General features: G+C 36.0%; 2 long non-coding RNA genes across 2 annotated transcripts in view; one reads left to right on the top strand and one right to left on the bottom strand.

The window, feature by feature from the left end:
* The window catches only part of LOC141353270 (uncharacterized), a 508,637-nt gene that overhangs the window by 126,608 nt on the left and 368,652 nt on the right, over positions 1–13,377 (top strand). The window lies entirely within an intron of this gene.
* Positions 7,384–12,307, bottom strand: LOC141353195 (uncharacterized). The gene is made up of 7 exons (XR_012360216.1): positions 12,121–12,307; positions 10,955–11,010; positions 10,669–10,726; positions 9,579–9,734; positions 9,309–9,462; positions 9,092–9,160; positions 7,384–8,197 (listed from the first exon to the last, which is right to left on the bottom strand). It is a non-coding gene; the product is annotated as an uncharacterized lncRNA (long non-coding RNA).

Below are 13,377 nucleotides of genomic sequence, written 5' to 3'. Positions count from 1 at the left end.
TCAATGGACGTTGCAGACAGAGGTGGTGTTAACCAGACATTTGCATTTGTGATTTTAATTTGTTGTATTGATTACTTTGATTAATTTTTATGTATTTGTACTTTTCGGCCAAGGTTTAAACATGATAAACAAGTCTTCAATCAGTGGATTATAAATATTATGTGATTATAAACAGGGTTGCCAGATTTGCGAAACCAAACCAAACTAATGGACATTCAAAATTAGTCCAAACAGGTTAAAATGAGTATTACATGTTTTTTTTTTTTTTTTAAGTAATTTATATATTTAATGTGTTTCTATTAGGGATGCATAACGATTAATCGCAATTAATCTATAGCAGAATAAAAAGTTTTTGTTTAGATCATATATGTGTGTGTGTGTACTGTGTATAATAACTTTGTTTAGATAAATGCATACACATGCATGTATATATTTCTTCTTAACACGCACCGGCCCGGCGGCGGGCCCTAGGGGGCGTTTTTACGTGTTTTTGTACTTTGTTTAACATCAAATATTCAATCAACAATCATAAACTTTGCATTATTTGAAAGTTTAAACACTCTAAATTCATGTTCTAAGCTTATTTTTGCAATCAATACACTGGAGTGGAAAGGGTTAAATGAAATACAGGCGGAACGCATTAAAAAAGGGGTGTGGGTACTCACATATCTTGCCATATGGTTCTGATAATTTCTAACAATTCCCAAAAACTTCAACGTACATTACAACGTAAGGGTCCACTCTTCAAAAAGCATCCCACGTTTTAATCCAAAACAACGAAAAATAGTGAAAAATCCAGCAATATCCTCCTTCGTTTACATCCGCGCGTCCGCTAAGTATGATCGATCATGTTTACTTTCTATCAAATATCGATTTTTATTAGTGAAAATCCATCTCTTCCTGCTTCGTTAGACTGTTCCGATAAATATCCCACCCTATTTTTCTGTTTTGTCCAATCAGAAAAGGTTTGACAACTCAAAATGTCATGCGAGCAATGATTTGCCTAGCTAGATGTCCTTCAGCTCACCATAGGCTTTTGACTGGATTACGCCAAAACAAAGCCAGCCAATGCATAGCCAGCAAAGCTTTGATTGGCATGGGTACTAACCAATCATGAAACAATTACAAGGATTCAACTTACGTCATGAAAGTGTACTTCTGCGCAAATCTACAGAAGCGCACTGAGAGAAATGCCCACGCCCCCTCCGTGCGCGTTTGTTTGTTTGGGTAGCATAGCAGCCGGCTAGGCTCTCCGGAGCCGCTGAGAACCTCTCCAAAGGTTAGAAATATCATCTCCATCGTGGATCGTCGAATGCAGATGACTTTTTTGTGTTGAGAGTGGTTTGGAGAAGTTGATAAAGAGCACAACCGCGGAGCAACAATGCAAGACTGGATATAAACAAACCGCGTCGTCGAGGAGAGATGGACCGGACTATGAGCTCAGCTGCGCTCGCTTGGATAAAGTAAGTTTGGATTCTTTTGTTCATTATTTATTTTACGTTACATTTCTTGTTTCTTGTTAGCTGTTTTGATTATAAAGTAACATTGGAGATGACTAAGATACGAGTTTTACATGGTTTCATTTTTCTATGACATGTCATATAAATGCATCATATTTTTAGCTATATGAATCCAATGCACAGAATATACAAACTAAAAACTAGAAAATAAGATATGTGGTGGAAAATATGAGTATTACCAGCTGAGAAATATAGGTTATTTGGCAAACATAAGACATTTGTAATTATAAATAAATATATTCATGTAATGTGTGTGTGTGTGTGTGTATGTGTGTGTGTGTGTGTGTGTGTGTGTGTGTGTGTGTGTGTATTATGTTCATGTATATTACATCATAGTTTCTCATACAAATAGTTGTATGTCTCTAACTTTTGACTCAAACTAAAATCCTCTCTTGCTTTGTGTGTGTGTTGTAACAGGTCTTCAGCTGACAAAGCGGAGGACTGGACTCTGGAGTGCATTCATGAGCGACCACATTCAAAATAACAAGTATTTTGTTATAATTTGCAAATGTTTTTTTTCTAAAATAGTTTTTTCTATGTGCTTTGGTGGGCAAAGAACTTCTGAATTGATATACATCATGTAATATGTAGTCCTGACTCATTTTCTTTTTATAATCATGTCATTTTGTTATCATGTGTATATTTGGAGTTTCCAAGTGCACTTTTTCTGAAAGGACGCCTGGACTTTTTTGAAATAAAAGCTCACAGAAACAAGATTTTTTGGAGTATCAATCTCAAATATGAATCACAGCATGGTCAGACATTCAGTTCACCTATATGGTGTCCCCAGGTGTCTTACATGACCATTTCATACCTTTTTTGCTAAGTGAATATTATTTAAAGAAAAACGGAAGTCATTTAATGTATATTTTACCTTGTTTTACTCTGTTTCTTTACTACTCTGAGTTGTTATGACTATTAGGCAACAATATGTCAAGTGTCTAGTTTCAAACAAGACCAGAATTATGAATATAGACCATAGGGTTTAAGAGCTGCAGATGTTTTAGTTTGGAGCTGTCGTTTTTCAGAAAATGCTCAAAAATAGAAGTGCTAGCTAACTGTTTACATGTGTATATACATTTGTATATTTACCGGTACCGTATGTATAATTTATATTATATAAATACATACATTATACATACATGTGTGCATTATATATATAATTATACACAGTTCACACATATATATGATGTAAACAAAAACTTTTATTCTGCTATAGATTAATCACGATTAATCGTTATGCATCCCTAGTTTCTTCTTTAAGAGCTGGGTGTTGAACTTCATTGGACTTTTTTTGCCTAAACTGTCAAATGTGACCACTTAACTAACGAATAAACTTCAGTCTTACTAAGTCTTTTTTGTGTGTTTGCATTGATGTTTATTAACATGTATAAAATACTGATAAAACTATAAAACTGCACACTTACCTTTCTAATGAGAGTCAAACAGGGCAGCAAAAAGGTCCCCGGTTCGAGCCCCGGCTAAGTCAGGTGGCCTTTCTGTGTGGGGTTTGCATGTTCTTCCGGTGTCAGCGTGGGTTTACGTTTTTTACTTATTAGTTTTTCTCAGTCTCTTTGGAGCATTTCTCAGATTAGAAATTAATTTTCAAAACATTTTGTTCAACCTCTACATCATCAAGTCAGTTGTGCACAACATAAAAGCAATTTCTCATTGTTTTGGACAAATTGCAAATGCTTTAATACAATCATGCAGATTATTATACAATTGTCCAATATACCATTTCTTCATTAAAAATGGTAAAAATGTGAATTCATCAGTTTACATCAGAAAATACTGACACTTATAATTGTGTAGGTACACTTGGTTTATTGACAACATTTGACTAAACATTTTGACTCTCTTGTTAATTAACAATGACACGCGGATTTGCTATTTTGATAACACTAACATGTTCACTGACGTAAACATTTACTTTTAAGAGATGAACTAAAGATTTTGAACAAGTTACAGGCTTTTGCGGGACATCCATAATGTTGTGCAGTGCAGATTGTTCTGAGAGGTGCACGCATACATTTTAAGCTCCAAAGCAACTGAGAAAAATTGTAATTAAAGCACCATGAACTAACATGAATAACTGTATTGACATTAACTAACATTAACAAGAATTAATACATGCTGAAAAACTATATTGTTGATTGTTTGTTCATGTTAGTTAATGGATTTATTAATGTTAATGTTAAAGTGTTACCAAATATTCGATAAAAACTTTACTTTGACATTAAAGCGTGTGAATTACAATGTTTTTTCTTTGAAATGTAATAATTTTTACTAACCTTTTACAATAAAAGAGAAGAGTTGAGAGAGTTGAGAGTTTGGTGCTGCTCTTTGTTGACTGATGATGCGTCACGGTTGTCACGGCAACTCAGCTCTCATCTAGAACTTAATGCAGAAACACTCAACATCAATATACAATATAAAAATACAACATAATTCACTATATCACTGGTTTCATTGTCAATAGGATAAAGTCTCTTTTTTAAAATGGTTGTAAACATTTTTCTAGGGATGTCCCGATCCGATCACGTGATCGGAAATCGGCCCCGATCACGTGGTTTCAGACTCGATCGGAATCGGACGGTACCTCCCGATCAGGACTCGGATACATATTCAGGGTTTAAAATCCATTAAGGTCTCGCTCTGCTCCGCGCCAGTGTACGCGCTGCGCTGGTGCGTGTGAACTGATGAGAAGAGAATAGGCTTGTTCGACTTCATGCAGCGCCGCAACAACCGGCAGCCGGATGACGTCTAAGTTCCGCGAGAGCGATTTAAAAGCAAACTCATCCGTATGATTTCGTGGATCACTCTCGCGGTAGTTTGACGTCACCCGGCTGTCGATTGTCGGGGCCCTGCATGAAGTCGAACAAGCCTTTTGACGTGCTTTCAAATTCATTCATAGGCTTCACACTCGTGCGTGCAAGGAACCCACGACAAAACCGGGTTTTTACCGCTCATTTAAACGACGCGTTGATCCTTTTTGTCACCATGTGCTCAGACGCAGCTCCACGTCTCACTCAGAACCTCAAGAGCGCGCATTCGCGCAGGATACTGTAGAGATGAGAGATAGAGAGAGAGGTAAGAATGGTGCCCACGTCGAGAAAACTTAATAGAAGTCTAGAAACAAAGTATTAAAGTATGTCTATCCATGTCACTCATCTCATTACAATATGTTAACTAGATAACTGGATACAACTGATTGTATAGTTTAATAAAATAATGTATTTTGATTATACAGATTAATTACGACCTATAGGTCTGGTGCTGACCAGCTTAGGGAATCTCTATGGCTAATTTAAAAGATATATTGCTGAATCAGTATGTTGTTTTTCTTGTTAATTGAGTCGTTTTGGGTAGCCTATCTTATGCCTAGAATTAGTCAAGGAGGTTGATTCTTATAACTTCCTTCAAAGTTTGATCAATTGTGCATAATGACATGTGCAACAAATGCATATAGGGTGTCAGATTTATATATTTGCATAATTTAAAGTTCAGGTTTTAAAGTTTGGGTCAACATGTGGCACAGCTTTAAAACTGAAACTTATAAAATCCTATCAGAGGTCCAAAATGTCATTGAAACACACCAGTGGCTTTGCTGTCATCAGGATTAAACATTTTACCCCTCGAACCCTCCCTCCCAACAGAGCATCCCCACAAAACAAATCCCAATTTAACCCCTGTACATATACTAAATATATTCTCATTATTTTTTAACACATCTGTAGTTATGCGCTGGCACAGAGTTAGACTCTTTTGACTCCACACAGAAACAGCAATGCGTGCGGCATGACATAAGGAACATCCTGGTTCTGGTTTTTTTTTCGCTCTTATTTATTCTTTTTTTATGTATTATAGAAGTATCGGATCTGGACTCGGTATCGGCAGATACTCAAATCAAATGACTCGGACTCGAGGGCAAAAAAACCTTATCGGGACATCCCTACATTTTTCCTGAAACTTTATAACACAATATTTTGATTATCTAATAGGACTTGAAAGGTGTGTCCCAAATCGCACACTTATGCACTATTCTAAGCCATTTTCTAGTATAATAGTGTAAGTAGTCATCACACTAAAAATACCCCAAAATAAAGTGTACTTTAAGTATCTGGATGATGCACTCCAAGAGTGCAACGCTGGAAATTAATACAATCAACAGTCGCGGCTTCCCATATGGCAAAAAAATTAATTTCTCTGGCCAAAAATATGTTTTAAATACATGCTAAATACATTTTGTAAAAAGCAAAGCTTTATTTAATATTTTATATATTTGAAAAAATATTTAGTTTAAACCTTCATATATAAAATTTATTTCAGGGGCAATTTTACAACCTATACAGCAAAAAAGATTCCTGGCCAAAATATAAATGTTTTATAAAATGTATAAGTATGTTTAAAATATAAAATTATAAGTATATTTTAGCAGTTAAAATATAATTACTTTTAATATTTTCAAAACTTTTCTGCCATGCGATGTGAATATAAATGCTTTAAAAATACATTTATTTTTAAATTACATTTCAAAATATACAAAAAAATATATATATATATATAATGGTAAAAAACATATTTTTGTAAATATATTCCAAAATATATTTTAGCAAAGTGTTGCCAAATTTCCAAGAAAAACTTTACTTTGACTTTTATAAGTATAAGTATTTTGCAGTTGAAAACATAATTAATTTTAAGCTATTCAAAACTTGTCTCACATGCAATATAAATATAAATGCTTTAAAAATACATTTATTTTTAAATTAAATTTCAAAATATACTATATACTGTATTGACATTAACTAACATTAACAAGAACACATGCTGAAAAACTATATTGTTGATTGTTTGTTCATGTTAGTTAATGGATTACTAATGTTAAAGATAGGGTTTCACATTTTGAAAAATGCTAACGGTAGCCGCCTAGCAATGAAATCAAGATCCACCCTCCAGTCAAATCGCTATCCAAAGTCACGCCTCTTTCAAAACACATGAACACGCACAGATCAGACGGTCACATCTCATGTCTCATTCACCAGTGAGAAAACTTTGCGGTACAAAGTGAATAACATTTTTAAATTAACCAACATAAACAACTGGTTTACATCAGAATTAGTTTAAGCACATGTTCGGTTATGTAGACGTAGTAACTATATCGTTACGCTAATCCGTAAACGAACACAAATTTCATAAGCAACACAATGTTTCATCAAAGTAGATTATCTGAATCCATCTCAATACAAACATATCGCGCACCTATCTTACCAAAATAAACAGTGCAACGACCCTTTTCAGACCCTTTGCCTCCTGCAGCTGTTTGCATCTCGTGGTAAAGCAGTAAAGTTACTGATGTTCATTTGGGTTTTTGCTCTTGCTGATCCAGGCAGTTTTTGCTGTTGTTGTTATAAAAGATGTCTTTCGTTTTGTGCCTCCTGTGTAGGTTGTCAATTCAGCAGAAAAGTTTGCTATTCTCACTGTTTACAGGCAGGAGGTGAGTGCACGTGAACGCGCCGATGACGTATGGTGTCTGGTTGGACTCGCTGCACGGTGGGCATTCAAATTACGCTTACGTATGAGGGACAAAAAAAGGAAACGTCCGTTCGGACCGAAATCTATGATTGGTTGAAAATTTTTTTGGTCCTACGCCTTTCACAGATGACATAAATTTCTACAAATACATTTAAACAACTTAACACAGTAATTTCTATCAGGATGTGAGGAGACTTTTAACCAGCATAACTACAATGTTTTAGGATCAAATCTGTTACCCTACTAATGTTAAAGTGTTACCAAATATTCAATAAAAACTTTACTTTGACATTAAAGGGTTTGAATTACAATGTTTTTTCTTTGAAATGTATTAATTTTTACTAACCTTTTACAATAAAAGAGAAGAGTTGAGAGAGATGAGAGTTTTGTGCTGCTCTTTGTTGACTGATGATGCGTCACGGTTGTCACGGCAACTCAGCTCTCATCTAGAACTTATGTTGTATTGACATTAACTAACATTAACAAGAATTAATACATGCTGAAAAACTATTGTTGATTGTTTGATCATGTTAGTTAGGGATGCACCGAAATGAAAATTCTTGGCCGAAACCGAAAAAGAGGAAACCAAGGCAGAAAAACCGAAACACCGAAAGAAATTATTATGCCAATTATTAGTACAAATGCATTTATGGCTATCACTGTGTACTAACTTTACTAGGGGTGTGTGACGGATCACAAAACTCACGGTTCAAATCACATTACAGTTTTTGACTCACGAATCAGTTACAGTTGCATGAAAGCATCAAACTGTCTCTAATAACAGGAGAACATTAATGGCTGCAAAGCTTACAAAGTGCTATCTGACATCTCTTTATTGTTCTAACCCAGAAGAGAGGCAACCGTTTTGGTGGGAGGTTTTTTTTCACAGTCCAAGCATCACAGTCAGAATGAAGTTGAGTGTATTTGCCATGCATTTTGGGTAATCCAAATGCAATGCATATGTAACCCAAAACAAAAGACTTGAGGCAAGTTCTTAACATTATCCATAACAATACCTCCCTCCAGAATGATGGCAGTGGAGATGGGCTGGAGGACCACTAAGCTTTGACCCTCGTGAGGACTATCTTCACTGACAACCGTCAGGACACCAACAGTGATGCATTCTAGAGCCTTGTCTCTTGCTGTATAGATGCAAAAGACACAAATTCTTTAGCATTGCAATTTATGCTAGTCTAAAACATTCATTTTTATTGTTGTAATGTATTTAAAGCCATATTCTCTGATAACATTTTCACATTGGATTGTAACAATAAAGCAAACAAAATATATTTGATTTGGTTAAACTACAGCTATGGAGATCCAATAAGGTCTATACATTCTTGAACAGTGACACTGACAGTTCAACCTAGACTCCTTTTACTTAAATTTGAAATGAATGAATATGTATAACGTTTATTTGAAACATTTTATTTCCATCTCTCAAATTAGTTATGTAGGTATTAGGGGTGTAACGATAAGCGTATTCATATTGAACCGTTCTTTAGACCATTTTCCCTGCTACCAATATTATGTTATTTTAAATGTAGGTGCATCGCAAGTAGGGATGGGTGATATGGCCTAAAATCCATATGGCGATATGAATTGCTGCCTCTTGCGATAGCAGTATGTATTGCGGTGTGTTGATTTTAATAGATTATTTTCAGAACAGGTTATATAGACCCTTAGGAAAGCCAAACTGCAAAATGTATTTTTTTATACAAGTAAACCGTTATGGCTCTGGTAATTTCAACCCATCGCAGGCTCTTCTACTAGAAAATGACAACAGTATCAGAAGCATACAAATCAGCACTACACTGCCTCTCTTAAAATCTCTATCGTATGCCAATCATAAGTTAGTTTCTCTGGCATTTCTTTCCTTTTGCTGCATCAAAAAGTACTGAACCATGGCACAATACATATCGTATTGAACCAAACCGTGAATTTTGTGAACAGTTACATCCCTAGTAGGTATTGCTAAACAAAATACATTAATCACTGTACAAAATGTATATTGTATATCGATCAGATAGAATTACATCTTCGTCACCAAGTAAAATGGGAATGCCTTTGAGGACAAATGAGCGAAGTACTGTCACGTCTGGTGTCTAATGATACACAGAGAGAGAAAAGATAAGTTAACAGAGTAAATTGCAAGGCACAAGCAGACAGGAAATAAAATAGGTTGGTCTGGATTGTCTTATTTAGAAATTGATGAACTATCATACAGATCAAAAGCAAAATGAACCTACTAACCAGCCAGCTCATGTGCTGCATCAGCTCCTCCAGCTTCTGGCCAACAGTTCCCTTTTTGTTTTGAAAAGTTCGATGAAACGTGGGGCATACTGGTCCAAAGCCTCAAGTCTCCCTCAAGATTCTTACTCCCGATTCTATTAAACTCAGCAAACACCTGAAAAAGTAGAGAGGGGTATTTACATTGCAATAAGTGTTTGAATTTCTAGCCACACACCTTGAATTTATTTTTGATTTGCATCATTTTATTGGTTGAAAACAAAAATAGGTTACCTGTCTCTTTGTGAAAAGTGCTGGCCATCGTTCAACCATGTTCTGTACAGCAGCCCCTTGTTTTTTACAATTTCTTGTCTGGGTAGTGGGAATGATTGGTCCATCAATTGTGAAATGAGAGTGCCACATTTGGTTGTTTTTTCTTCATTTCTTCCACTAAAACACAAAGAACTGACATTATATGGGGATGATGGGAGAAACTCACACAAATAAGCTCTGGTTAAAAAAATAATAATAGTTTGGGTTAATGTGTAAGGTAGATTTATAAAAATTCTCTCACATCTTCATGGACACAACAATGAATGTTTTAATATTTTCCTTGTAATAATGTATGATTAGCAAAAATGAAAATGCATCCGTGTAGATGAGGGAATTAAAGTGTATGCTTGTTGTGCACATTCTACATTATGGCCAAGCATGCTCGCTTAAAATAGCATCTGAATACCACAGCAGTGTTTCCCATACATTGATTTATTTGTGGTGGCCCACCACAGAATCAACACTGGCCCCCACAAATAGAATTTTCATGATTCCCATTTACATTTTTATTTCACTATTTAAAACAGCTTAATTCGGCTTAAAATATAATTTGATATATAATACAGATCAAATACAGATACAGATCAAAGAGTAGAAGTGAAACATATTTCAGGTGCCAACACTAGATCAAATGCAAACACGACATGATGACATCATGTATATGCTAATTAGAGGGTGACGTCATCACCACCACAGTCTCCTCAAAATCCTGTGGGAAACACTGCACAAGCAACACTTAAAACAATTCCACGACTGACTTTAGACATTAGGAACTGCAAAATAGCATCAGGGATTGTTTGCGCCGGAACACGCCTTCTTTTTTGGGCCGAACAGCCCAGGGAGCACAAGTTCATTCCTAGTTTAATAACGTGCGCCTGTGAAGGGAAAGTCCGCTGTGCATCGGGTGCAAGATAGGGCTGGCTGCATTATCAGACTTTAAATACCAGAGCTATAGGAAAAAACGAAATCCTTGCAAAAATCTAATTATCAAGTTTTAATCATTGAACTTCAAGACAAGTGAACGGAGCAGTACAAAAGGTAAATGACTCACTTGTGGTTGGCATCTAGGATACTGTCTAGTCCTGGATATGATGGACTGTCCACAGTATCTATAAAGCCAGTTCAGAAATACTAATTACATCAAATATTTGAAATTCAACATATGCACAAAACATTATAGTATATTTCATCATACAGAATGATAAATTCATTTAAACACACAAGATATTTACTTTGAATTTCTTAAATTGATTCACTTTTGTTGTAATCCAATTGCTCTGATGTAAGCATAACTTTTACTTTAACATGCAATAATAACAGTTATTAGTTGAAAATACCTTTTATTGCTGGGATTATGGAATGTGAGGAGGATTGATTACCATTCTGCTTGAGCCTGAAAGAGGACAGTTTAAAAAAAACACAACAATTTAATACAAGTAACGTTACATGTGAAAACTAACATAGGCCTATAACCCACAGACAGTTCCCCTTATTAAAATGTGCCCATTATGTACAAGATGACCTTGAATAATAAGGTAAGCAACGGAGTATGCCAGCAAATACGTTCCCTATCATAACAGGCTATGATAAACTGTGTAAAAAAATTTCAGACAAGGAGACACTCTTGTCTGTAACGTGTCTGATCTGGTACTACACGTGGTAACCATGGAAACGGCACAGCTATGAATATCGACCAGTGTAAAGTGCGAGTGTTAAATAAAATAACATTGTGGGGATATCCCCAATCATATGTCGACACACGAGGTAATCTTGTCTTTGATAAGCACAGACTGTTATTATTGGTAGCTAAATTAACTTTACAGCCTAGCTTAAAATAAAATGATACATACTTGTTCTGCCTAAACTTATAAAAATCTGTTATAAAGCTCAGGAAACTAACAAACCACCGGGATCAGTCTGTCATCATGCTAGTCAGTACGTTACTCGACAAAAGTTAACAGCCTAGCTTAAAATAAAATGATACATACTTGTTCTGCCTAAACTTATAAAAATCTGTTATAAAGCTCAGGAAACTCACAAACCACCGGGATCAGTCTGTCATCATGCTAGTCAGTACGTTACTCGACAAAAGTTACCTTACTAGGCTTGTTCGACTTCATACGGCGCCGCAAGAACCGACAGCCGGATGACGTCAAAGTATCGCGAGAATTATTCAAGAAATCTTATTTCGTCTCGCTCTCGCGATACTTTGACGTTTTTTGGCTGTTGATTCTTGCGGCGCCGCATAACACTAAAGTTATTCCTGAATTTTAACGTGTCAGAAGTCTTTAAAAGTTACCAATTTTCAACACCATGGAAGTTGTGGATTGAAAAATTAATAAAGTATTGACCAAGTTTCAGCAAAATATAACGTTAGCCACGTTATGTCTATAATATAGTTACCCAGCGTAAGCAGACATTACTACACGAATATCAAGCACAAAACACTGGCGCTGACTTACAGAAACAAAACGGTGTGCACACGGGTAAAATATTTACTTACCAAATGAGTGTGCAAAGCACAAGAATATCGTCTGAAGATAATCCCAAGTGCCGTAGAAGCGATGTTTAGGTCCAGCTCCACCTGGTCAGTTGCAGCATGAGGTGAGGTGACATGACATGTAACAACCGTCTGCAAAATTATGATTCCCGCAACGCCAAGACCCGCCCCACGAAGCACCTTGATTGGTTTGGTTTAGGCATTTCAGAGAGGACTGATCTGTGCATGTCCACATGTCATAAACATACTTTTTCTATATGAATCCAGCTCAAGTAGACTGAGCTGGTAAGATTTTTCAACCTCAAAGTACAAGTAACTCACTAAAAGCAAGTGTTAAAAGCAGGTTTGTAAAAAACTGATTAAGGTCAATTTACTATTTTTAAGTAAGTACCATGTTTGCACTCACAGTTTAATTTTCTTTATATGTGCTAGGCGAACATAATAAGATTTTATGATCGCTTGTTTTTTTAAACGCGTCTTTCTCGTGTGTGCACCATTGAGGGCACTTAAACACGCGTGCACTATTGAGGGCACTTAAACGCGTGTGCACTATTGAGGGCACTTAAACGCGAGTGCTGCACACACAGAGACAGAGGGCGAATCCCAAACAGCGCAACAGTCGCTCCATAAACGTTACTTTGTTTTTCATTGCTTTATTCGCCAAATGTATGTTAATGGACTACAGTATGAGACACAGGGCGACTCTCTCTAAAGTTTACACATTAAGAGTTCTGATCTTTGAAGGGTATACTGTGATGATCACGTCTGGACCGGACATTTCAACCGCATGTGCCTCTGTGCGTACAGAGTTAAATACATCCACACCGCAGACATTTTGCTTCGGACAAGCATGTGCAGGTCGCAGTTTCTATTTGCGTCATAACAACATTTCGGCCGTATTGTTTCGGTGATCAAAGTCTTTCGGCCAAAAACCGAAAATGCTCTTTTTGCCATTTTAGGCCGAAAATTTTCGGTGGCCGAATATTCGGTGCATCCCTAATGTTAGTTAAGGGATTTACTAATGTTAATGTTAAAGTGTTACAAAAATATTTGATAAAACCTTTACTTTGACATTAAAGCGTGTGAATTACAATGTTTTTTCTTTGAAATGTAATCATTTTTACTAACCTTTTACAATAAAAGACAAGAGTTGAGAGTTTGGTGCTGCTCTTTGTTGACTGATGATGCGTCACGGTTGCCACGACAACTCAGCTCTCATCTAGAACTTAATGCAGAAACACTTAACATCAAAATACAATA

The sequence above is a fragment of the Misgurnus anguillicaudatus genome, chromosome 21, assembly GCF_027580225.2.
Source record: "Misgurnus anguillicaudatus chromosome 21, ASM2758022v2, whole genome shotgun sequence".
Lineage (NCBI taxonomy): Eukaryota > Metazoa > Chordata > Actinopteri > Cypriniformes > Cobitidae > Misgurnus > Misgurnus anguillicaudatus.
The sequence above is the reverse complement of the archived record's forward strand: the minus strand, read 5'-3'. Positions and strand labels throughout refer to the sequence as shown.